This window comes from Oryctolagus cuniculus, chromosome 8 (genome assembly GCF_051225735.1).
Source record: "Oryctolagus cuniculus isolate XC-2025 breed Fujian yellow rabbit chromosome 8, ASM5122573v1, whole genome shotgun sequence".
In the NCBI taxonomy this organism is placed as follows: Eukaryota; Metazoa; Chordata; class Mammalia; order Lagomorpha; family Leporidae; genus Oryctolagus; species Oryctolagus cuniculus.
In genome coordinates this window covers 47,964,887-47,991,165 of record NC_142874.1, presented here as the reverse complement: position 1 = coordinate 47,991,165, position 26,279 = coordinate 47,964,887, and the positions used below count along the sequence as shown (strand labels likewise).

Sequence of the window (26,279 nt, the reverse complement as noted above, 5' to 3'; positions counted from 1 at the left end):
TACTGGGGGTCTCTAGAAAAAGGCACCCACCTTCTTGAACTTCATGTTACCACATAGGAATATGATGCAGACATAGTGTTACCTTGGAGGACGCTCTTGGTAGGCAGTCAATAATTATCACTTTGCTCTCTACAGTCAAGAACAACTCATCTGGTCTACCAGAAGTGAAGATGATCAAAGAAGGGGCCAAAGCAAGCCCTGAGTTGAAGCTGGGCCTGGTAGAACAAGGAAGATTTTATCAAAGAATAGGAACTAATGGTTTCTAGATAAAGGGAGCATCGTGAGAAAAGAACTGGAGCTTTGTAAAGTACATAGTGTGTTTAGAAGCTGCAGAACACAGCAGTTCAGAGTGTAAATTAGTTAGCCTAGTTTAGTTGAGATCATGGCTCTTCTGCCTCCTAGAGTTGACCTGGGGTAAATCACATGCCTACTTGCTTCACTTTATGTGTCTACATAACAGGACCTAAATCATATCATAGGGTGTACTGAACATTAAATGGAAATATTTCACACACACACACACACACACACACGAAAGGTACTTGGAAAAGTTCATGGAAATGGAATCAAAACAGTTTTCATTCAAAAATTTTTTGAAATCCATGCAGTTTTTCATAATACTCATTTTCTGTTAACTTTTGAAGGACCCTGTATGCATGGGTTTCAAAAAATTTTGCACCAAAATAAACTTAGTTTAGAATTCCATTTTCCATGAACATTTTGCAGTATGCTTGTGCAATAAATATTCTTACTATTGTTAGAGCTGTTGTGACTAGGGACCTGTTGTTATCACCTCAGAAGTACCTGAAATACAAGGAAGATGGGATAAAAAAGGGTTTTCAAAGGGATATTTCTCATTCTGCCACTGGACTCCCAGGCATCTTGCTAGCTGTTACCCTGGAAGCAATATTTTAACTCATGGGTGAATGAGTTCCCTCTATCAGGATACTCACTGTCTCTTCCTATTACTCAATATGTTCTGTTCCAATGGTTCTTAAGCCTTGCTATGCATGAGAATCTCCTGGGGAATCTGTCAAAAACAAGGCCTCTTGGGCCTAAACTTAGAGATTCTTGTTCAGTAAACTTAAGGTAGAGATGAGAAACCTGCATTTTTGAGAAAACTTCCCAAGTGGTTCTGGTGAACGGTAAAATTTGGAGAGTATGGTTCAGGTCTACCCAGATTCAAGGTCACCACGTTTTACTGTTATTGCCCACAAAGTAATATAACATCTAGCTGACCGAATAGTAACAGATTCACAATGTCACTCACCTCCTTTTTATCTTTAATTTCACGAAAAGCATTGATTCATTTAAGGAAAGCATTGACAAGATTACATCTTTCTTAACTAGCTGTAGAAATATTTCACAAGCTTGACTGGGTAAAGAAGCAGGGAACAACAGAGAATCAGGTTAATTTAATGCTTCATTAAACATAAAAAAAGAAAAAAAAATTGACATTAAATATCACAACATTGCCCAAATAAGTTGTTTTACCATTATTTATTCTCATGGCATTTAATAGTATAGATTACAAAAGGGGAAGTCAAAATATTCATGCAGGTTTTAGCATTAGTAGGAAGATCTAGATTGTGATTTGTTGAGCTCAGCATATCAAGGTGCCCCATCTGCTTCCCAAAACAATGCTTTCATGAGGTTCATTTATAGTTTCTTAGTGTACTTAATGGTTTTCTGATCATTATTCAACAATACCTGGAGGAAGAACGTTTTTAGCAGCCTGAGAAGAAATACAAATGGACATCCCTGGAGTTACAATACAATAATGATTTGATATGATTTACAAGGACTGCCAAGGTATGCACAGGGACCAGGTCCAGAAGAGCCCTAGGGAAAAGTTTAAATGTGATCCTGAGAGGAATGTGGCTGTAGGGATGGGATAGGGAAGGGCTTCCATCATAAAAGCGTCTAACACAGTGTGGGTGCCCCTCAACCTACCTGGGGTTCCAGCCTGACAAACCCATCAGAAATTGAAAATATCATAAGTTGAAAACGTGTTTGATAGTGAATCTTCTGACTTAGCAACACAGCACATTCTACAGCCCTGGCTGTTTCCTCTCCTAAGCATGGGACTGATGGGAAGCTGCGCTCACCATCACTGCCCAGCCATCTCAAGAGAGTCTTGTATCTCATATTGCTAGCCTGCAACATGGTCAAAATTCTGACTCTGAAGTACCATGCTATTGAATGCACATCCCTTTGGCACCATCATAAAGTTGAGTAAATTGTTAAGTTGGACCATCAGTCTAGGGACTGTGTAGTTCTCAACCTTGGATACACATCAGAATGCACTCATGAAGAGGTTTTTTTAAAAATAGATCAATGTGCAAGCTCTACCACATTGATACCCTCATTTAATTGGTCTGGAGTGGGTCCCACAACAAGATTTTTTCTTAAAACAAAACAAAACAAAACAAAACTTAAGTCACGTTAACACGTAATCAGGACTGGAGGCCAGGGGACTAGCCAGATTATGAGAGATGATGGCTGACCTACAGTGCTTGTGACAGAGATGGAGAAAGGTAGATTAACCTGACAGATATTCAAGTGGCAAAATCAACAGGATGGACTGATCAGTTAACTGTGCAGAGTGAGGGAAGCATAAGGGACAAAAGTGACCACGAGGTTCCTTCTAGGAAAATGGACAAACTGTGGTGATATTCACCGGCCTCAGATGCTAGTGATCTGGGTTAGGATGTGGTTTCCCCATTTTCTAGTTTGAGGCTTCAGCAATTTACTTAATCTTTTACAACCCTCTACAAAATGGAGATGATAGAATTTTCCTCATGGAGATATTATAGAGAATATATGAGACAACACACACAAAGGACTTAACCTAGTGCTCCTTATATAACGGACAATCAATAAATGTTTTTCCTTCCATTTCATAGCTACTCCAGCTGTAGCTACTATGAAAAGTACAATGTACTTGTTAAGATTTCTAAAGGAATTCAATTTGTTTCAATACATGAACTCATTTTAACTAACCAATACTATGATTTACACTTCTCAAAAGGGGGAAGGTATTTAAAAAATGTCTCAGATGTTGGAAAAACATGAATGAGCATAGACACATGAAGAGAAACCATTTGCTTTCAAGATTGTTCAATTACCTAAAAAAAAAAAAAAAACAGTATAGACAGTAGCTCGATAATGAAAGAATGATTTTAGCCAAGCATTACAGTTCTGATTTATAAGAACAGGGTCTCTGAATACCCATGGGGATTCATTCTGTCAACTTTGCACCACTCTTTTTGCCTGGAATGCTCTCCAGAAAGCTTTATTACTGATCTCCTAGTGGTCCTCAAGTTCTTATCCCTCCTAAATGAGGCCAACTTGATCAACCTTCTTAAATTGCACCTCCTCACCCCTGCACCAATACATCTAACTCCCTTGATCTTAACTCTTCTTTTTCCCTTTTTTTTTTCTTTTTCCTTAGCATTTATCTCCTTTTAACAAACTGTATAACTTGCTTATTATTATTATTACTATTTTTGATTGGCTATCTCCTCCCAGCATGATGTTGGCAGGACTCGGAAAAACTCAAAGCTTTTTTTTCCTACTCTCGCTCAGCGTAACGCTTGTGGTATCAGTTGTGTAGAGGTAAACTTCCCCATACACCCAGCCAACATCTGGAATTCCTGGAGACAGTGTCTCTTAGCCCGTGAGACTGCCACCCACTGCAGGTGCTAACTGGAAGTCCCAGACTGTAACATGTACTTGTAACCAGTTGGCTGTAAATAGGGGTACTCGTGACTCCTGCCTCAGATTTGACTGATCTGCTAGAGAGGCATGCAGAGCTCAGGGAAACATGTTTACTCACTTATTATAAAAGACATTACAAAGGGTACAGATAAACAGACAGGAGAGATGCACAGATTGTGGGAGAAGGGACATAGAGCTTCCAGGCCTTCTCCACACATGCACCTTTGAGAGATCTACTATTCCAAAGCTCTCGGAACACTGCCTTCTGGATTTTTATGGAGGCTTCATTACATGGGCATGATTGATTATGTCATTGGCCATTGGTGATTACCTCCACCTTCAGTCCTTCCCACTTCCCCAGAGGTCAGCATCGTGGGGGTTGAAAGTTCTAACCCTCTAATCACATTGTTGGTTCCCTTGGCAACCAGCTGTCATCCTGAGGCTACCCGGGAGCCCACCAGCAGTTGCCTCATTGGAACAAAAGATGCTTCTATCTTCCAGGAAATCACAAAGTCTTAGGAGCTCAAATCAGGAACCCAAGGTCAAAGACCAAATACTAGAACGAAAAAGACTCTCCCAGAGCCCCTATCTACAAAAGATCTAGGAGCTGGGTGTCAGGAACCAGAGAACAGAGTCCAAACATATTCTTATTACATCACAGCATCATGGTAGCAAACTGCACAGGGGCAAGGACCTAAGTCTGTGTATTAGCTTATGTAACTAAAGTACCTAGCACATTCTGCAGCACCAAGCAGGTGTGAAATGGCTATCTGTTAAATAATAAGAGATCTAAAATTGCTGACAAAATTCAAAATTCACAGTTTACAGGTCAGTATTGTAAGATTTCTACTAACATAAAACCAAGTCATCAATAGATTTATTTTTTTGGAAAAAAAAAGGTGAAATAGGGGAAATTGGGGTTGGTGTTGTGGCACAGGGGGTTAAGCTGCCATCTGTGACACCGATATCCCATATGAGTGCCAATTCAAATCCCAGTTGCTCCACTTCCAATCCAGCTCCCTAATAATGTGTGGGGAGCAGCTCGGACTAGACTGTTACTGGAATTAAGACTTATTCTATGCACCTGCTCTCCCACAATATGGCGCTGGGAGAGAAGAAAACAGCTTCTACACAGCTGCCTCCAGTTCAACCAATAAACTGTAGGACTTGCTCCTGATTGGAGGAGAGCAGCGTACTCGGCGTGTGGGCAGCCGAGTTGGGATTGGCAGAGGAGGACTATAAAGGAGGAGAGAGACGGCATGCACCAGGAACATCTAAGGGGAACACCTGTGCAGCCCCCGAGAGAGCCGGCCGGCGGTGTGCCGCTCCCCTGCGGAAGTGGGGAATGTGGCCAGGGGGGACTGCCCTTCCACGGAGGTGGAAGGGATAGTAGCCAACCCGGGAAGAACCAGCAGCAAACCCGGGGAAGGCCGAGCAGACAAAAAGAACAGCGCAGGGTCCTGTGTCGTTCCTCCACGAAGAGGGGGAGCGACATAATGGTGCCGTGACTCGGATATGAAGCCTAGGCAGGGCTTAGTGTCGTTCCTCCACGAAGAGGGGGAGCGACAATAATGTACCTGGGAAAGCATCTGAGGATGGCCCAAATATCTGGGCCCCTGTCACTCACATGGGAGACCCAGGTGGAGTTCCAGGCTCCTGGCTTGTTCCTGGTTCAGTCCCAGTCATTGGAGGAGTAAATCAGTGGATGGAAGCGCTCTCTTTCTTTCTCTAACTTTGCCTTTCAAGTAAATAAGTATAAAAAACAAGTGACATGGTTGATGAAGTCAAATGTTCTTGTTCACTTGTTCTAATCGATGTTCTCTCTGTGGCAGCATCTATGCCAGGGCTGTTGGAATATGATTAGGCAGAGAAAACTGGCATTGCAAGCAGTACTTTGAGAGGAAGGCATGTTCTGCTTGTGAGAAAAAGGTCCACACTGAGTCTGTCATTTTGCTTTAAAGTGTGTGGGGATGCTTTCCTATGCCACTGCCTTATCAACAGTTTATCAGGGATATGATCTGCCTACCTGCCCAGTTATGGAGAAAATTTGTAATAGTCTCAGTGTTATCTCTCTCGCTCTCTGTATCACAATCCTCCCTGCCTTTTTTGTGCCTACAAACAGAGCCTTGGAAGGTACTGACCCGAGCCCATTCTTCTTTTTCATTCCCTCTATTTTTCTTCTCATTTCAGAAAACTTGGGAGAATGATGATAATGTTTTGGTCTTTAATAAAACCTAATTTACAATATACCCCTAATTTTCTAATCCATAGAAACTGACTCACAGGGTCAGTTTGACCAAACCACAGCTGCCTTGAAGGGGCACAATCAACCAAGACAACCAGGGCACCAAGGGCAGCCCAGGCTGGAACAGCTTCACGAGTTCCCAGAGAAGTTAAATTACATCGCAATGCTACACCTACATTATAGAGACCCTGAGGAGCATAAGTCATTCCATTCTGTGTGGATTTCATGACATGTCTGGTTTTTAGTCTAAATATTTCCAGAAGATGAAAATAAAATACGGTTTATGCAACTCTAGAGAATACAGATTAAGATATAGAAAATGCCAAGCCAAATAAACCTAAAGTCATTTAATAAATACCAATTGATTGATTTATAGTTGGTTCTGAAATGGGATTGCACACGGAATCCACTGTGCCTAACTTCCTGCACCTCACAGCTTAGTTCCATCCTTGGTAACTGAAAGCCCAATGGGATGGCAGATGATAGAAGATCAGATAATCTGAAAAGCAGATAATCTGCTTCTCACAATTGAGTATTAGAGCAGTCTGGTGGACCACCTGAGCCCCCATAATATCCCCTTTCCAGGCCCACAAACACAGCCTTTCAGGCTATTGACCCAAGCCCAGAGGCATCATGGAGGCTCACAATTAAAAGGCTTTGACCCAACTTCTGACCTCAATGTCCGCTTCCTGTGGAGAGTGTCTGAACTGGCCTAACAGAATTGCAGACTTAGGAATGCAGCCCAAATTACTTTCATTCTATCTTCTAGCTCACAAAACCTTCAGGGTCCTATGTGTTCAGATATATGCTGGCCCTACAGCTCCTATTAGTCTGTATATCACGGGGAGGCATGTTGTTCTCAACAATTACTTATCCTTTACTCCAACCAAAAGTGACCATCTTTAACACATGTGTACCCATGTACTGGCAACCTCAGCTCTATGGTTAATTGATAAATAGATCTTTAATTGAAGATCACCATTATAAATAGGTCTTTGAGAAATAAGACTACAGTAAAATAGCTACTGGTTTTCTCAATATTGTAATTGGCGTTGCTAGTAAGACATACGTTTATCCAACACTAGGACCACTGGTCTAAAATGAACAAATTATTTTGTCTTATTTATTTACTCGTGAAACTGTGCAAACAACTGAGAACATTAGAATTGTGAAAAATTAGCTTTTCCAAAGAAAACCCCCAACTTTAGAACCATTCAGTTGGAACAAAAAATGTTAAATGGGCAATGTTGATACCATTTTGGTCTAGAGTACTGTACTCCTTCCTAATTTTCTTTATTCCTGCCTAAGAGCACAGCAATACTACTCTCACACTGAGTATTTCTAAACCATCTCACCATTCAGTATTAAATCAGATGTATTACTCCAAGCTCAGGGATGTAAAATTACCAATAGCTTGAAGAATGACTCCAGCTCTTGTCAATTACACAGTTCAGCGTTTGTTCAGTGATTCATACTATATAGACATCTGTTTGCCAAATAACTGTGTGTGTCTGTAAAAATATGAGTGAGTAGGAAATAGAAACTTAGTCTCTCTCTCTTACAAAGCAGAATGAAGCAAAATTTGATATTCATTGTGAAAAAAAAAATATCCAAAGGATAAGTTTCAAATATAATATAACAAGAAGTACTACTGGTCAAATAAAAATTTGTATAAAAGCATGTATATATTAGTTTTCTTTTCTTTGGGTTAACCTACAACACCATCTAAAGGAGAAAAACCAAATTAATCACAACAATTAAAAAAAAGTGAAAAACACATCTTTTTACTATACGAGGAGTTTTAGACAAGGCATACAGGTTGTCTAAATTAACCAGACATTCACTAAACAAGTCATAACGTGGTGATAGGCTTCCGATGTAATATTGGTCATAATCACAAAAAAATGATTATCTAATTTCTGGGAAAGCAGAAATTAAAAAATTAGATATTATCTATAAAATTACTTGTCATTAATACACAAAGCAGTATATTTAGGTTATATGTTTTATATTTTTATTTTTAAAATGTTTACTCATTTATATTTATGTATTTGAAAGGCAAAACTTCAGAAATAGAGAGAGTGATCTTCCTTCTGATGGTTCAGTTTCCTAAATGGCCACATCAGCCAGGGTTGGGCCAGGCTGAACCGGGAGTCAAGAACTCCATCTGCATCTCCCACACGGCTGTCAGGGACTCAATCACTCCAGCCATCGCCTCCTGCCTCTCAGAATCCCCTTAGCAAGAAGTTGGATCAGAAGTGGAGTAGCCTGGACTGGAACCAGGTACTCTGATATGGGGTGCAGGCATTCCAAGCAGGTGCTTAACCTGATGAGCCACAATACCTGTCCATTTTATATTTTTCAAACTAGAGAGATAATGCTAACATTTGCTTTTAGTTTTAAAAGCAATTCATTCAACAAATATACTTGGTTTCAATTTAACAAATACTTTCTTACCACATACATGTGAGCCACTAAATCAGGTGTTGGGATGGGACAGAAAGATGAATTGCATCACAACAATAGAGGAAATCTGTTTAGACTTTTTAAAACACATGCATTTGATTCCTATTTATAATTGTTGTACCAGTACACAGAAATATACAAACTGATCCCTTTATATCAATATATCATATTTTTTTGGTTCTTCTACTTATCCTTTTTAATATTACTAAGACCATACAGTGGGAATAACCTAGCCACTCTAACATAGGAAAACATGTAGTTAGCTACACAGTGTTGATCTTAACTCAAAAGAAGATAATTTAGAGTGAGTAGAAATAGATCTAAGCATTTATTATATTCAAATAGTTCCAAAATCTCTGTGGAATGAAGAAATGTTGCCATCGTTTTGTCAAACTTTTCAAACTTTGCCAGTTCACTTATAATAGAAATATTATCAGGAGAGACAAATCCCGGTTTTGTGAGACTTGAAGCCTGAACAATTTGGGGCTCTTCCTTAAAGAGGGTATACAAAATTATTTCCAGGGCTTCAGAGGGGGCCCATGCAAATGAGGGGACTAAAAGCTTAAGCATAATTAGCTTCTGAGGAAATCTGTTTTTGGTTTTCAGTCATGAGTAACAAACTTTCATTAATAGCATGATGTGAAACAGAGCAACAAGTATCTGAAATGTAAGTTGGGACGGAAACATGTTTCTGTGAAAGCTAATTACAGGGGGGATGTGGACTTCTCTGAAATTGAACCACTGAGGAACCCCCAGAAACTTACTCTGCCATTACCAAGCACAGCACCATGAGGAGGCTCAAGGTTAATTACTCATTTCCCCTTTCAATCCGTCTCAATTACTGTTAAGGGATGCTTCAATTAGTCATTCTCATTCTCTCCAGGGATAGGAAGAGATTGCAGATAACTCATCCCAAATAGACTTCACAATTTGAATCCGTCCACCCAGCCAAAGAAAAATTTTCACTGGAGACAAGTTAGATTTGCTGTCATCCACTCTGCACTCTGTCAATGCCACTCTTTCATCAGACAAAGAGAAGCCATCAGTCTTCAGGGATGCAGGGCCTTCTTTTCCTTTTCCCCAAGGAGCCAGTTCTGTTTCTACCACACACTTAGCCCAAGACAGCCTTAGGCAATTGTTCATAAAACCACCCTTGGATGGCCCTTTCCAGAAGCTAGCCCCTGAGACAGACGGCCATGTTATCAATCACCCAGACAGCATTCATACCTTTTTCTAAGCCTGCTCTCTATGTGTCATAAGAAGACTGCTTAGCCCTCGAATCTAAAATCTACAGAGGCAGACATTTCAAGGAGTCTTTAAGAAGCGTCTGTGGTGTCAATAGTTTATGAAAGAATACATAAACAATAATGATTTTTAAATGTAGAAAGAAAAGACGCTTCCCATCCTTAGGGAAGCAATTCAACCACTCTTAAATTCACCAGATGAAAGAAAAATTCTAATCAACACAGGGCTTTGTTGCAAAGGTTGTTTTCACCTTTACAAACAATCTAAGTAAGCTAGGCTCTGTTACCATAATGTAGAGATTATACTTGTCAAGCAATGCAATTCTAGCAACAGTATGGAGTAACACCAATGAATGGATAAAGATCGCTAGACATCTTTTACTGATTGTTCTTTAAAAAGATTTATTTGTTTCTTTTTTCCTTTCTTCTCTCTCTCTCTCTTTCTTTGGGAGACAGACAGAGTAAGAGGGAGAAATCCTAAATCTGCCTGTTCGCTCCCTAAATGGCCACAATGCTGGCAGGGGCTAGGCCAGGCCAAAGTCAGGATCCTGGTCTCTCACATGGGTGGCAGGGGTTCAAGTACTTGGGCCTGCGCCTTCTGCTTTTTCAAGCACATTAGCAGGGAGCTGGATTGGAAGCAGAGCTCTCAGGACTTGGGATTTGAACTGGTGCTCCAGTATGGGGTTTCTTTCTGATCAGTCATTTCTTCCTTTGTGCCATCATTAAACCTACACCATCACGGCACTAACACTGTGCTCAATTACTTGTTCTCATGACTGTTTCACCCAATAGACTTTCTGAAGGACTGGGGCTGCTTACAGCTTTGTATCCCTAGTGATTAGTAGAGAGTTGAAACATAGGTGGAGCTCAATATGTGAATTACTCAGGGAAACTCATGGAATAGATAATATTAAATGGTGAGATTTTTAAATTGGCCTTAAATAGTGTCCTTCAACTTAAATGTGAATGGCAAGAAGTCCAGTATTCCAGGAGTTACCATAGCATACTGAATAACGGATGATGGAACTACATTATAAAGAGCTGGCAAAGAATATGTGGCGAAGAGGCCGACCAAATATAGAGCAATTTTTAATATACAGTAATGTCCCTTCTAGATATCAGAACCCAGGGATTGATAACATCTCAAATCTGTTTAAAATAACATTATTGATTTCAGACTTCTTATAAAATTGTTGCATTATGTCTTGAGTTTCCTCTTCAAGATATTTGTGATTTTCTATGTGAGAAAAATCCAAAACTGAATCTTGACTCATGACACTCTTCTCTGTTACACACCCTGGATATCTTGAGACAGAATTATGTCTGTGTTAGCAGGGAAAGGGGGTTTAATACAATCAACACTGGTGACCTTTCCTTGGTACTTTCTAACCCTCTTTTGGCACCACCTTCTCAAACACGACTTCCACATTTTCTTTCGGAGTAAGCCTCAGAAACCACTGACAGTTCAAGTTATCTCCTTATCTATTGTGCTCTGCAACTTTACCATACAACATAAGTGAATATTTTTAGACGACTTTAGAATGTGCTTACAATTACAACTCCAGAAGAGATGGGAAGTACTTAGACAAGATTAGGTGGCTTAAGTTTCTTTTAAAGACTGAAAGTTCTGTAATAATAGCAGATACTTACATCAAGATGAATTTTCTCAGGCAGTCCTTAACATGTAAAAACTTACTTAATTCTCTCAACCCCCTATGACATGGGTTCCATTTTACAAGTGAGAAACCTGAGGCTCAGAAGGGCTAACAACTGACTATTAAGGTCATTGAGATTCAATCACAAGACTCATTCCAGAGCTGTGTTCCTTTTTTAATAATGACAACAGCAAAATAATGATAAGAGCTAATGCTTATGAGCATTTATTGGATGTCAGGCACCTTCTAAACACTTTAAATTTATTTGTTTACTTACTTAAGAAATAGCATTAGGACAGAAATCAAAGAGACTCTTGTTCAAAGATTCTAGTCTGAATGCTGGTACTGATTAACTGTATAACTTGGGGGATGTCACTTGAATCACTCTGGCCTCAGTCTCCATGGAAACACCTTGAAGGTATTGTACAAAATTATCTGAGGACTAACATTATATTTGTAGTCTTCATGTGTGAAACAGGACAGCACAAGAGGCTCTCTAGATGGACATAGGAATACTAAGATGAAATTTGGTATTTCTGCTCTCCAAAGAATTGCCTACTAATCAGCAATGTCACTGATGAAAGTCTAACAAAAATCTCATGTAGTACTCAGAACTGGTATTTGGTGGATTAACAAAGACTATTCATATAAAATAAAATTTGATAATTCAAAAAAGTAATTTCCAGAAGCTATAAAGAAAAAGATTTATAAATTTAATTGTGCAGCTTTTTAAACTATAAATGATAAAACTATCTTTTTTTTTTTTTGACAGGCAGAGTGGATAGTGAGAGAGAGAGACAGAGAGAAAGGTCTTCCTTTTGCCGTTGGTTCACCCTCCAATGGCTGCCGCGGCCGGCGCACCGCACTGATCCGAAGGCAGGAGCCAGGTGCTTCTCCTGGTCTCCCATGCGGGTGCAGGGCCCAAGCACTTGGGCCATCCATCCTCCACTGCACTCCCTGGCCACAGCAGAGAGCTGGCCTGGAAGAAGGGCAACCGGGAAAGAATCTGGCGCCCTGACCGGGACTAGAACCCGGTGTGCCAGCGCCGCTAGGTGGAGGATTAGCCTATTGAGCCACGGTGCCAGCTGATAAAACTATTTTACAGCTAAAAGATAAGTTACTAGAAATAACATTTTTGATACATGTAACAGACTAGTTTATAAAGTCTATGTAAAAGAGTAAAGAAAAAATGGATAAAAATATGTGAACATACAAGTACTTCTTTGTATCCTGGGTGCTTATCCTAGTTGCTTAAGAGAACAATTGGTCAAATAGCCAACGATGAACTAAGAGATTCTATTATTAGTCTTTTATCAGATTTTTATTTTTTAAAGCTATACAATATATATTCAGTCATGCATTGCTCACCCATGGGGACCTGTTCTGAGAAATATGTCATTAGGTGATTTCAAAAATGTGAGATCATAGAAAGTATTCACACAAATCTATATGGGATAGCCTACCACATACCTAAGCCATGTGGCGTGTGCACACACACACAAACACAAACACACAATGTTAGCCTATTGCTCCTAGGACCACGATGAACAAACCAACATGAAGTTGAATCAACAACACTAGAAAATGACAGAATCAAGAGATGCAAGAGATTTGCAAAAATACAAGATATAGGAGACTGTTGCCAGCCTCACACAGCATACTGCTTTACAGAAAACTTATTTTAATAAGCTGGAGTATACCCAACGATAATCAAAATATGGTATAATGTATATAAGACATGTGTATATAAACAATGTATATGTAAACAATGTGTAAGTGTACACATTATATATATATATATATAAACATGTATATATATAACAATGTGTACATAAAACAGTAGTGTGGTCATTTATTATTAATAAAGTTATTAGGTACAGTACATAACTGTTTTGTTACACCTTTACATGACTGGTAGTGCAATAGATTGCTTCTCATGACTATCACTACAAACACATGGGTGTCGCATTGTGCCTTGATGTTAAGATGGTTAAGACAGCACTGGGCAGTGAAACTTTTCAGTTCCATAATTATTGCCTATGTGATCTATCATTGATCAAAACATCATTGATGGAAGGTTAATTTTACAAAATTATTTAAAACTTCATAGAAATACAAAATCAGAATATTATACTACCAAGGAAAAAGGAAACATCAACAAACATTTGAAAAACTGTTCAACCTCATTTGTAATAAGTAATTGATAAGAAATAAGAGAGTTAATAAGTACATATTTGAACAAGACAATATTTTCTCCTAAAGAATTTACTAACTGGTGATAGCCACTGTTGGTGAGGGTGGAGGAAACCAGCATTCCCCCACACAGTGGAAGGAAGATAAAATGGTAGAGTCTCATAAGAAGAAAATTATTTATCAAATTTAAAAATAAGCTTTTAGACCCATCTATTTCACATCTGGGAACCCATGACAGCAGTATGCTCTAAACAATCTAAAATTAACAGCAAGAATCAACATGAGAACTTTTATATGATATGCTATCATTTGTGTGAATTGTTAAAATCACAGACACATACATATGCACACACTTACCTTTACCTGACACCGCTCACCAAAATCTACTCAAAATGGACTAAAGACCTAAATCTAAGACCCGACACCATCAAATTATTAAAGAACATCGGGGAAACCCAACAAGACATCAGCATGGACAAAGAGACATTCGTGGTTTTGTATGTGAGATTTTGGCAATCAAAGCCAAAATCGGCAAATGGGATTACATCAAATTGAGAAGCTTCTGTACGGCAAAAGAAACAATTAGTAAAGCGAAGAGACAACTGACAGAATGGGAGAAAATATTTGCAAGCTATACAACTGATACAGGATTAATAACTGGAATATATAAAGAGATCAATAAACTCAACAACAGCAAAACAAACAATTTGGTTAAGAAATGGGGAAAGGACTTAAACAGGTACTTCTCAAAAGAGGAAATCCAAATGGCCAACAGACACATGAAAAATGCTCAGGATTACTATCTGTCAGAGAAATGCAGATCAAAACCACAATGAGGTTTCACCTCCCCTGCTTTAGAATGGCTTTCATACAGAAATCAACAAACAAGAAATGCTGGTGAGGATGTGGGAAAAAAAGTACCATAATCCAGTGTTGGTGGGAATGTAAACTGATAAAGACACTATGGAAGACAGTGTGGTCATACCTCAGAGGGCAGAAAATAAACCTACCACAAAACACGGCAGCCATCCCACTCCTGGGAATCTACCCAAGGGAAATGAAATCAGCATATGAAGAAACTATCTGTACCTCCATGTTTATTGCAGCTCAATTCACAATAGCAAAGACATGAAATCAACCCAAATGCCTGTCAATTGAATACTGGATAAATAAATTATGGAATATGTACACCATGGAATACAACACAATAGTAAAAAAAAAGTGAAGTCCAGTCATTTACAACAAAATGGATGAAACTGGAAAACATCATACTTAATGAAATAAGCCAGTCCCAAATGGACAAATTCTATATGTTCTCCCTGACCTGTGACAACTAATAGAGCACCTAAAATGTACCATGTATAAATTTAAGTGGCACTTTGAGAAACAATGACTTCAAACAACCTTGCCTTGACTGTTGAGGAACAGCCTTTTAATTCATATTTTTTGTTATCTTTTACTTTCTTTGCCTTTATAATATTTTCCCTGAAACAGTAAGAATACTCACTTATGTTGCATGGTGAAGTTGCAGAGCACAATAGATAAGGAGATAACTTGAACTGTCAGTGGTTTCTGAGGCTTATTCCGAAAGAAAATGTGGAAGTCGTGTTTGAGAAGGTGGTGCCAAAAGAGGGTTAGAAAGTACCAAGGAAAGGTCACCAGTGTTGATTGTATTAAACCCCTTTTCCCTGCTAACACAGACATAATTCTGTCTCAAGATATCCAGGGTGTGTAACAGAAAAGAGTGTCATGAGTCAAGATTCAGTTTTGGATTTTTCTCACATAGAAAATCACAAATGTCTTGAAGAGGAAACTCAAGACATAATGCAGCAATTTTATAAGAAGTCTGAAATCAATAATGTTATTTTAAACAGATTTGGGATGTTATCAATCCCTGGGTTCTGATATCTAGAAGGGACATTACTGTATATTAAAAATTGCTCTATATTTGGTCGGCCTCTTCGCCACATATTCTCTGCCAGCTCTTTATAAAGTTGTAATTGTTAACAATTTGCTACCTCTCTCAACCCTCTGCCCTGAAACTCCCTCTCCATGACTTGCAGACTTTGTAACACGTGACACTCCTCACCTGAACAGTGCAGCAGGTACTCAAACATCCCATGCCTGGGAATGCCTTCTGCGTCCTGGCCCTGCAGAGATCCTTTCTCCAGCCTCTGAACTCTCACCACTTCCTGTATCGCAACTCACAGTTTCCTTTCCTTGGAATGCACTTCTGCTGCTCTTCATTTGTTCAAATTCCATTCAAACTTCAAAACCCAACTCAAGGCCCTCAGATCCCAATTTTCCTTCTGAAATCACCATCTCTTTTATGCCACATACCACTCTCTTATCGGCAGAGAAGTTATTTATGTGTATGTCTCCCATCCCCTGACAGTCCATGAGTACTTGAAACAGGAAGCATAAACCATAGCAAGTTGTCTTTTTCAAGCTTTGCAAAGCCTCATGCAGACAGGAGGCACTCCATTAACAGCTGCAAAATCACTAAATATAAATGCTTGTCTCTGAGAGAACTGCAGGGAGATTTGGAGGCTTTCTAATACTTTTGGCAACTTTCTTTACGATTTTATGCAAATTGCTTAACTTTAGTAGTGTTAATGGTAGTGATAAAATAATAGCACTTTCTTTTTCAAGATGTGGCACTTTACACATACTGTGTCACTGAATCCTCACAACAGCTTTATGAAGTAGACATTAGTACTATATTACAACAGTAAGCTAAAGTGTAATGAGATCAAGTACTATGTCCAAGGTCACATGTGGGGTGTTGGCTTATGATTTTTGTCTTGCTCACCTGTGTACTGTTAATATCCATCACCTAAGGTGTTTCATAAATGTCTGTAAAATAATTTGCTTAAAATCAGGTGTCTGTGCCTGCTTAGGTATATGTAAATTCAATGCCTAATACTATTTAGACAAAACAAGAAAAAAAAGTAACTTGACTTGATGAGATAAACAAAGAAAAGCTGATACTTCCTATTATCACAAAAAGTGACATCATGGTCCATAGACTCTTTAATAGATTGATTTGGTTTTTAATTTTTTGATTGATCATGATCAACAGCAATACTTTGAGCAGCACACCCTAGAAACATGCAAAATTAAGGGACTTTTTCTTTGGGGGTAGAGGGAGTTTCTGGTGATAATCTAGGTGATTTTAGCTCTGCTTTTTTTAAATGGCAATTTCACCAAATCCCTCAAGTGAGAATCAGTTACTTCTCTACTAACCATTTAATATGACCTTGGAAAAAACTCAAGCAGGGGGGCCGTTGTTGCAGTAAGCAGGTAAAGCAGCTGCCTACAATGCTGGCATCCCACATGGGCACTGGTTCTTGTCCTGGCTGCTCAGTTTCTGATCCAGTTTTGTGGTAATGGCCTGAGAGTAGCTTGGGAAGGCAACGGAGAATGGCCCAAATGCTGAGGCCCCTGCCTCTGACATGGGAGACCTGGATGAAGGTCCTGGGTCCTGGGTCCTGCCTTCAGCCTGGCCCAGCCCACACCATTTCAGTCTCAAGGACTTCACGTCCAAGGTCACTGTTCATCTTTTAATACAACAGGACAGGGAGTGGGAATGGCTGTTTTACAAACATGAATCACATATTTGGAATGAAGAGGTCTGGTGGTTTAGCCTCCCAGTTTTGAGAACCTGGACAAATCACCTCATTAGGCTCTTTGATTCACACAGTCCTTAGCTATAAAATGCAGATGACCATCCCTAGGATTTGTGAGCTAATGGATGTGAAAGCACTTTGCCCAGTGGCAGAGCTCAGTAAGTGTTCAGTAAATGTTAGTTGAATGCAACCTATGGGTACTCAAAAAATATTTTTAGGGATAATGATAATGAAGATAACACTGAAGTGTTAGGTGGTAATTTTAATAGAACTTATTAAAGACATCCTTGATTCTACTATTTGAACAACTATTTTTATTCCCATTTTATACCTTACTCACAATGATCAATCTACAGATATATGTGTTCATTGAATGAATACATCTGCTCCATGAATGAATAAATGCATTGTTTTGTTACAAATAGACCAGTTCACAGGAACCTGTATTGAAATTGACGAGACAAATTTTTTTTTTTAGGATTTCAATGAATGATTGTTGTATTGCTAAATCTTATTAAAGGTTTAAGTTATGCTACACATGGGGGAGGTGTGAAGGAGTACACAGATTACATAAAAGGCAATCATTTAAGTTAGAATTAGAACCAGAACCTTCTAAGCAGGAGGAGCCAAGAAAACTCTAGCCATTTCCCTTCCTACTTCACCAATTACTTGAATTAACTGAGCTTGAATTTAACTGCATTGCAAGAACTTTTGGCTTTTAATTCAAACTTTATGTTCTCCAGACATAAAGATAGAAAATTCAAAATGCAAAGCATGGTTTTAAAGATGGCACATAAGAAAGCAAGAAGGGCCTTAGGATTAACTAATGCTCAGAGCAGAGCACCTGAAAGGGAAAATCAGACACACAAATCTTGATCTATTTTCACTGGAGAGAGACACTAAAGGTAGAAAGAACACTCTAATCCTACAGGATATATGTTGCTGTGTCATGTATATAACAAATGTCTTACATGTCATCCTGACATACAAAAACTGTCTGCTTTGCTCAAAAAAGGACAAGTAGGCCATATCAACTTGTGCCCTGATTAGTTTTTTAATTTTTAAATCTTTATATAAGATATACACATGAGAATTGTATTAAAGTATAGCAGAGCTTTTAAATACGAGCACCACAAATTTGAACACTGCAAACGTGTTAAGAGGGAAACAATGTCAGGTATCCATTTGTGACAGCGCAAATCAATGTCTCTAAAAACAGCAGGCAGGTCTATGGGTTATTCTTGTTACCAGACAGAAAAGCAGTCTGTGGCGACCATCACCAAGGAAAGAAAAAAAAAAAGCATCAAGTAAAAACATCGCTAAAAGCAAATAGAATTCTTGAACTCTTTGACCTGCTTTGAGTTGAGAAATAAAGTGTGCATCAGCCCTGCGGTTCCAAGTCCACTCAGATATTTGGGGCAAGTCTGTAGAGCTAGATTTCTTTGAGTGGCTGGTCAACTGGTAGGGACTTAACTACACAAAAGGCAGATGATGTCTTGTCTTTGCAAAGTCAATACATCTTTTCACAGGTCCCCAAACATCCGTAACTCTAATCAGTAATTGTCATTAAAAGCCCTCATTATGTGAAGTGAGTGTAATTAGAGCATCTTGCCCTCACAGGGTGTACTGCACAGAGAAGGCTGGAAGGGTCCATAAATTAGTGCCAATTCACTCTCTCCGTCTACCATGCAATCTGCTGTGAGAGAGAAAAATCGTATTTATTCACATTAAGGCGAAAGCCCACTGGCCCCTACAAAATTAGCCTAAACACTAACTGCAGTTATTTCAGGGACTCCCTATTTCATTATGTGTCTCAGAAATAAAAGAGATAAAGTTTGCCATCAATAATGCCGAACATATCTGCTGAATACCACAGATTCCAAGACATTAATAATTCAAAATCTTGTGGGAATTTTGTCATGGTGGAGATACGACTTGTCTGCAAACGGAGCTCGGGGGATGCCCAGGATGATCTATTCCTGCGTGTGTGCACAACTGCTGTGTTCCTCCCAGTGCACGGGGAGAACACAGATTCTGCTGGGCCTCTACAGCTTCTGAGTCCCTGTTATAAAGTCGCGATGCTTGGCACGTTCCCATCTTCATGTGAATGGTGACCACCACCGTCTGTCATCATATCTTAAAGATGAAAGGGACTGGTAAATTATTTTATTTCCATCTCTTAAACATACGTGTGTGTGCACAGGTATATTTGTTCTGTTCATATAGTTGCATGCGTGGATGTCTACGTACACGTGAGCTCACATAACTATCAGCCTCAGATTTCTTGACAAAGGAGAAATTAGCAAATTCAGTTAAGATGCTCGCTGTTGTTCTGCAGACCATCGCCTGTGACGGTGGCAGGAGCAAATATATTCACCAATATTTTCTCCGAAAGCTTCCATTATGGCCTAGCCAGACTCTCAACTCTTGATGAAAGCTACTGAATAATTCCCCATGCTAAAGCAGGAATAACATTTCTAAAGCTCAAATCTAATATCATTGCCCTGTGGAAATTATTCTTATTGACCTTTGAAACTTAAATCCTCTCTAACAGGGCCAACATCCTATGGGACCTGGTCACCCCTGCCCATTGCTGCCTCACTCATACCAAGCTCTCCTTCTCTTCAGGTTTGGTGCACATGGCTTCCAGTTCTTTGAAAACATCATGGACAACTCTGCCTCAGGGCCGTTGAACATGGTGTTCTTGCTTCCAAAATGTCTTCCACTTAGCAAATCCCTACCACTGCTCAGCTTTCAGCTTAAAAATCAACTGCTCAGAGAAGACTTCTCTGAAGCTCCCCCCACCAAAAACAATTTTAATAATAAATAAATTTAGTAACAATTACTAAATTTTGCTATGTATTAGACACTATGTCCTACTTTTTCTATACATCTTAACAATTTGGTATTGTTCACCCCATGGATTTATCAGCATCATCATCTTCATTACAGACATGTACATGAGTCCTAGAAAAATTAAGAAACGGTTATAGGGTCACACAGCTACATTCTCTCTTTGCACCTTGTATTCCTTGGCTATCACCCATCAGATAATTAGCAGCCTCATGTTTTCCTTCCACACTGGAATGTAACCCCCATGAAGGCCAGAGCTGTGTTTATACTGAGCCCGGGGGAAGAGAACTGTGCTAGCGCTGGGAACACAGTAGGGAACAAGTTTTTCTTGAACGAATGAGTGTACGGCATACCGAGTGACGTCTAATAGAGGGAAAGCAAAGGCTACCTGGAAAGAATTCGTGAATCACTGCTGCTTATCCAGTTCGAGTGCTGAATATGGGAAGTATACATAGGGACACATTATGATTAAGTACTACGTGAAGTCTAATCAAGCCCAGAGTAAATGTAATCTGAGTTACATAATTACATGACATTCCCTTTAGGGAATATTGGCACTTGCCAATAAGAGCAATTATTCAGGGCACCTTTTGAAAATTCAGTCTCTTGGCTTTCAGAGTAGGCTTTCTAGTTCCTAACTTCAATTTCAAAGTATATATGCATTCAAAACTCATTAAAAATTATGTATAATTAGGGTAAAATTGTTTCAAAGGCTCATAGGAGACCTCTTTCAATGAACACAGCTAATTCTTGCATCAAAACAGAATCAATATTATTCCACATTATTTGGGAAACAGAATCAGTGATTATAAATTTTCTGGAACCTAAGAAGCAAGGCTAATTCCCCTGATTCTGGGGACTAGTAAAGATCAGCCCTAGATTTCAAACTGGTAATTGATGGTTATAATCTGAATGAAAACCTGATTGCATTCTTTATTTTTAGTCTTTAATTCAACAGCCTGCATCACTAAATCTTTTATCTACCAGTGTTATATCTATAGAATACAATTAATAGGCATTGTTTCATATTCTTCCTTTCTACAACAAAGCAGTTAATGAATACTGAAATGGTCAAAGGTATGAGGCAGCTTGCCATGAAAATATGTTCAAAGAGTACAAGCATGATACTTTAAATCACAAATCATGCATTTAAATAGAACACAGATGCCAATTTAGGGAACCAACAGAGCCCAACCAGGTACACGCTCAATGAATCAGGGCCACAGGGTCCAATGAGAGCTGGGAGAACCAAGAAAGGATTCACAGATAGCTTCCGTCTAAGCCCATGGGTCATAGATCACATTCCTCCACATTCTCATTCACGTAAGGATAAAAGGAACAATCTGTATTTTTGAGAACCATGACCTATTAGACATAAATGAACTTTGTTCAGCTATCAGCAAGGTTTAAAGGGAGTGCTGTTCTTCAATCAGCATCTGTACTTCTTCCACGAAGCCTTCCCTGATCATTTCTCTCACGCCCTAAATCTCTAAACTGTCTCTCCATTACATGCTTCTGTTAAACACAGGCTTCTATTATCCTGTATTTCAAGTATTTGTGTGTACATGTTTTCATTTTTTTTAAATAAAGATATACTTATTTATTTGAAAGACAGAGATACATAGAGAGATGGAGAAACAGAGAGATCTTCCATCTGGAGGTGCACTCCCCAGATGGCAGCAATGGCCAAAGCCAGGAGCCAGAAGCTTCATCCTATTCTACCACGTGGGTGCAGGGGCCCAAACACTTGGGTCATCTTCTGCTGCATTTCTCAGGCCATTAGCAGGAAGCTGGATTGGAAGTTGAGCAGACAGGACACAAATGGAATGTTGGCATCAGAGGTAGCAGCTTTATCCACTATGCCACAATGCTAGCCCCTGTGTTTCCATTTTGTAAGCAGCAATTTGGGGGGTGGAAGGGGCAGGTTTTTCATCTGATCACATTTTGTGTCCCCCAACCCTGCACCACCAGCACTTTCCATACTGGATGCACACAACAGAACAGTTCACATCACAGATCCATGAACATGGCTACTTGTGAGTGATGTGAGGATGGGTAAGATCCTCATGTATGCATGTACTTGCTCCCAACATATGCAGAAACAGCATAAATCTCATGGGGAAAAAAGGGTATTAAAGATAAGTTTACTTTGGCACAAAATTTTTTGAAACCCATGTATAATTTTTCATAATATTTTTTCCCATGGGCATTTTGAAGACCCCCTCATGTACATGGATTTCAAAAATTTTTTGCACCAAAATTAGCTTATCTTTTCTAAAAAAAATTATTTATTTATTTGAGGGACACAGAGAAAGAGACAGACAGAACGTCATCTGCTCATTCACTGCCTAAGTGCCTACAACAGCCAGAGCCAGAAGCCAGGAGCCAGAAGCCAGGAGCCAGGAGCCAGGAGCCAGGAGCCAGGAGCCAGGAGCCAGGAGCCAGGAATTCAGTTCATACTATTGGCCAGATGTTTAGCTGGACCCAGTCACTTGAGCCATCAACACTGTCTCCCAGGATCTGAACTGGTAGGAAGCTCCTATCAGGAGCTGAGCCAGGAATTGAACCCAAGTATTCTGATGTGGGATTCAGGCATCTTAACCACTAGGCCAAATATCCACTCCATACATTTACCTTTTAATTTCATTTTTCCATGAACTTTTGGAAGTACCCTCATATACTAACATTAGAAACGTTCGTTAGCATCAAAATATAATGACTTAAGTGGAAAGCCAAAATAAGTGTACATAACACTGCACAGCATGAATATCTTAACTAAAGGAGTGTTACTACTTTGACTATTCAATAATTCAATGTATTTTTTCTTCACTTTTCCCCAACTAACACTTACAGATAACTAAGTATGTCATTTGCTTTCTTTGCTCAATCTGGAAGACATAGAACTTAACATTCATGAAAATCAAACTAGCCTTTGATTTTGGAACACTGATCATCCTTTTCTCTTACAAATGCACCATGGATTGTTCTCATTATAGAAAAATCTATAAGGAAGGTTTTTTTTTCCCTCTATACACTTGCTCTTTTCCCCCTTTTTTAAAAAGATTTATTTATTTATTTGCAAGGCAGAGCTACAGAGAGGCAGAGGCAGAGAGAGAGAGAGAGAGAGAGAGAGAGAGGTCTTCCATCTAATGGTTCATTCCCCAGATGGCCACAATGGCCAGAGTTGAGCCAATCTGAAGCCAGGAGCCAGGAGCTTCTTCTGGGTCTCCCATGTGGGTTCAGGGGCCCAAAGACTATGGCCTAGGTCATAGCTGAGAGCTGGATTGGAAGTGGAGCAGCCAAGACGCAAACCGGCTCCCATATGGGATGCTGGCACTGCAGGCGGCTTTACCTGCTATGCCTCTGCACCGGCCCCCCTCTACATACTTCCAACAGTAGTCATTCCTTTTCTCTAGCTCAGACCTAGTATATACAAAGTTTGTTTAATCATGTACATCTCAAGATGGAATAACTAGACACATCGGTTAACATTTTGTTCCTCAACTGAGTGACTCACAGGTTTCAACTATTTGACAACAAAAGGAGACCATTATGTTAACTTTTAAATAAAAGTGGGGAGGGGCACATTGCATATCAGAGTGCCATCTCCAGCTCCTGATTCCAGTTCCTGCTAATGCACACCCTGGGAGGCAGCAGTGTTGGCTCCAGTCCTTGGCCTCCTGCCACCCACATGGGAGACCTGGACTGAACTCCCACCTCCATGGTTCAGCCCCAACTAGAAGCCACTGTAGATGTGTGGGAAGTGAAGGAGGAGTTGAGAGCTCTGTCTGTGTATCTCTCTGTGTTTATCTGTCTTCTGACCATCTCTCTGTCTCTCTCTGCCTCCCAAATAAATAATCTCTTAAGAAGAGATAATTAAATCAAATTAATTCCAGGTTTGTTTCCAAGCATGGGGAAAAAAAAAAAAAGAATACAGATACTGGAAGGAAAGTCTATGTAAGTGGAAGGAGAATATTTAAATAAAAATTTTCCTTCCAGTGATGGACATTTCACCAAAAGTTCTAAATAAAATGAATTACTGTGTGCATAATAGTATGAAAGTCAAAAGCTCATGAAAGTAGAAAGGGTTGATAGTTTTAGATTACATTACTCTAAATAAAGAAGAAATTGTTGCTGACATCACCTTGACTATACTGCATATTGACATGTTTTTGAAGGAATTACAGTTGTGTGGCACAAGTTAAAATCAGATTTATTTCAATCAGCAGCAGAATATTTTCAAAAAATAAAAACACATTAGGATACAAATATATGAAAAGGCCTTTCCAACCTTGTTTTGCATTTACAAAATTTTTAAATTCTTTCTTATTTGCAAGCCAAAAATATGTACAGTGGTAAAACAGTGCTATTATATACATATTCATAAAAAGAGGAACTTCAGATATACACAAAAAAACTCCTGCCCACTACTTCTCCAAAACTTCACTGAAAGAAAAGCAGGGAGGGCGCAGCCACTGTATAAAATCAGTACTAAATGTTTAAAGCTATAAGAAGAAAAGTCACCAAGATTTAAACCTAAGTAACAAAGGGAAAAGAAACAAGAGAATTAAGTCAAACACTCTGTTAACTGAATTCAGACTATGGAATTTTACCAAGCATTAATCTAATATATGCCAAATTAGATTTTCAAATTCTATAATATTTGATTTCTTTTTTTAAAACTAGTTTATCCTCAATCCCAGAAGTTTTTCTTTCAAAGATAAGCTACAATTCTAAGTGGGATTTCTATTCAACTAGGAGTTCTATTGTTATTTTTTAAAGCATTTATGAATCATATTTATGATTTTACCCTCCCTAAACATTACTTTTGACTTTAAAAATGTTAAGACTGATGTGAGAACTAAAAGATGGTTTATCGTGGATTAAATAATCCTCATTTTAAAGCAGGACCATCAGCACACTATTTGTCAACTAAAATAATGTCAGAAAAGTTTTCAGACATCTGAGAATTTCTTTTGAGTTAATGGCTACAAGCAATACCAAGTCATCTGGAAATTTCAGGATGATACGTGTGCTTTGCTTCCGAAACACAACCCTGATTGCATATACAATTTAATACAGATGGTACCTATGATCAATTATATATCAATATATAAATTCTACATTTAAAACATAAATCATATACACTATATACATTTATATATAAATTAACCTATACATTTATATTCAATATAAATAATTCCAATATATTTACATAAAATTAACATATCAATTTATATAGTTTATATAATTTAAAACATATACTAAGTAAATGTTTATATAGTTCATTATTTATTGGTTTAGCTATATGGATCCTAAGTGACTTTTCTGGTTTTTCTTGTGGGGACCACATCCTTGAGGAAACCAACACCACATTCCAGTCTGTCCCAGGGAGAGCCTGCACAGGACCTTCAGCGCTGGACAGCTTGACACTTTCCTTCATACCTCAGTGTAGTGGAACTTCTCATTAATATTCCTCCTGAACTTTGAGCCACAGGAGTGAGGCCATCTGTACAAACCCCCATCACCACAGCCAGGCCACTCACGCTGGTGCCGTTTTCACACATTAAGTCTTAGCAGTTTACTTTGCAACCTACACACCTGTCTTTTAAGAGCCCAAGCAGTCAGTCAACGTGTAGTGAGTAAATCTGACGTGGCTTCAAAACAGGAGAGCAGAAGAAAGAGCTTTAAGAACTCTCAGGGGCCAGCGCCGCGGCTCACTAGGCTAATCCTCTGCCTTGCGGCGCCGGCACACCGGGTTCTAGTCCCGGTCGGGGTGCCGGATTCTGTCCCGGTTGCCCCTCTTCCAGGCCAGCTCTCTGCTGTGGCCAGGGAGTGCAGTGGAGGATGGCCCAAGTGCTTGGGCCCTGCACCCCATGGGAGACCAGGAGAAGTACCTGGCTCCTGCCATTGGATCAGCACGGTGCGCTGGGCACCGGCCACGGTGGCCATTGGAGGGTGAACCAACGGCAAAGGAAGACCTTTCTCTCTGTCTCTCTCACTGTCCTCTCTGCCTGTCAAAAAAAAAAAAAGAACTCTCAGGAGTTTGATTTAATGCTATGAATGAAGCAAGAGTGGAAACAAAAGCCGAAAAGAAAACTGGATAAAGCAATAACAAAAAGAGTTGGTCGTTTGGCAGAGACCCTAGGGAGCAGAAGTTCAAAGGGAGAGCCATATAGCACATTTGACTCCTTGGGCAGCTCAGGTGGACACAATGCCACAGATGTGCAAGGCATTATTGACAGAGCATTGGTATTTTCTGCACCATCATATA

The 26,279-nt window shown here is 39.3% G+C and overlaps 1 protein-coding gene across 4 annotated transcripts in view; it reads right to left on the bottom strand.

The window, feature by feature from the left end:
* SLC10A7 (solute carrier family 10 member 7) overlaps nucleotides 1-26,279 on the bottom strand; it is a 290,033-nt gene that overhangs the window by 124,552 nt on the left and 139,202 nt on the right. Inside the window, exon 5 of one of the 4 annotated variants that reach the window (XM_089302403.1) lies at nucleotides 19,268-19,288. The exons of the other annotated variants lie outside the window; for them this stretch is intronic. The gene's annotated coding sequence lies outside the window, so the exon portion shown is untranslated. Of the gene's footprint in view, nucleotides 1-19,267; nucleotides 19,289-26,279 lie in introns of those variants that run through there. 4 annotated transcript variants of the gene reach the window in all.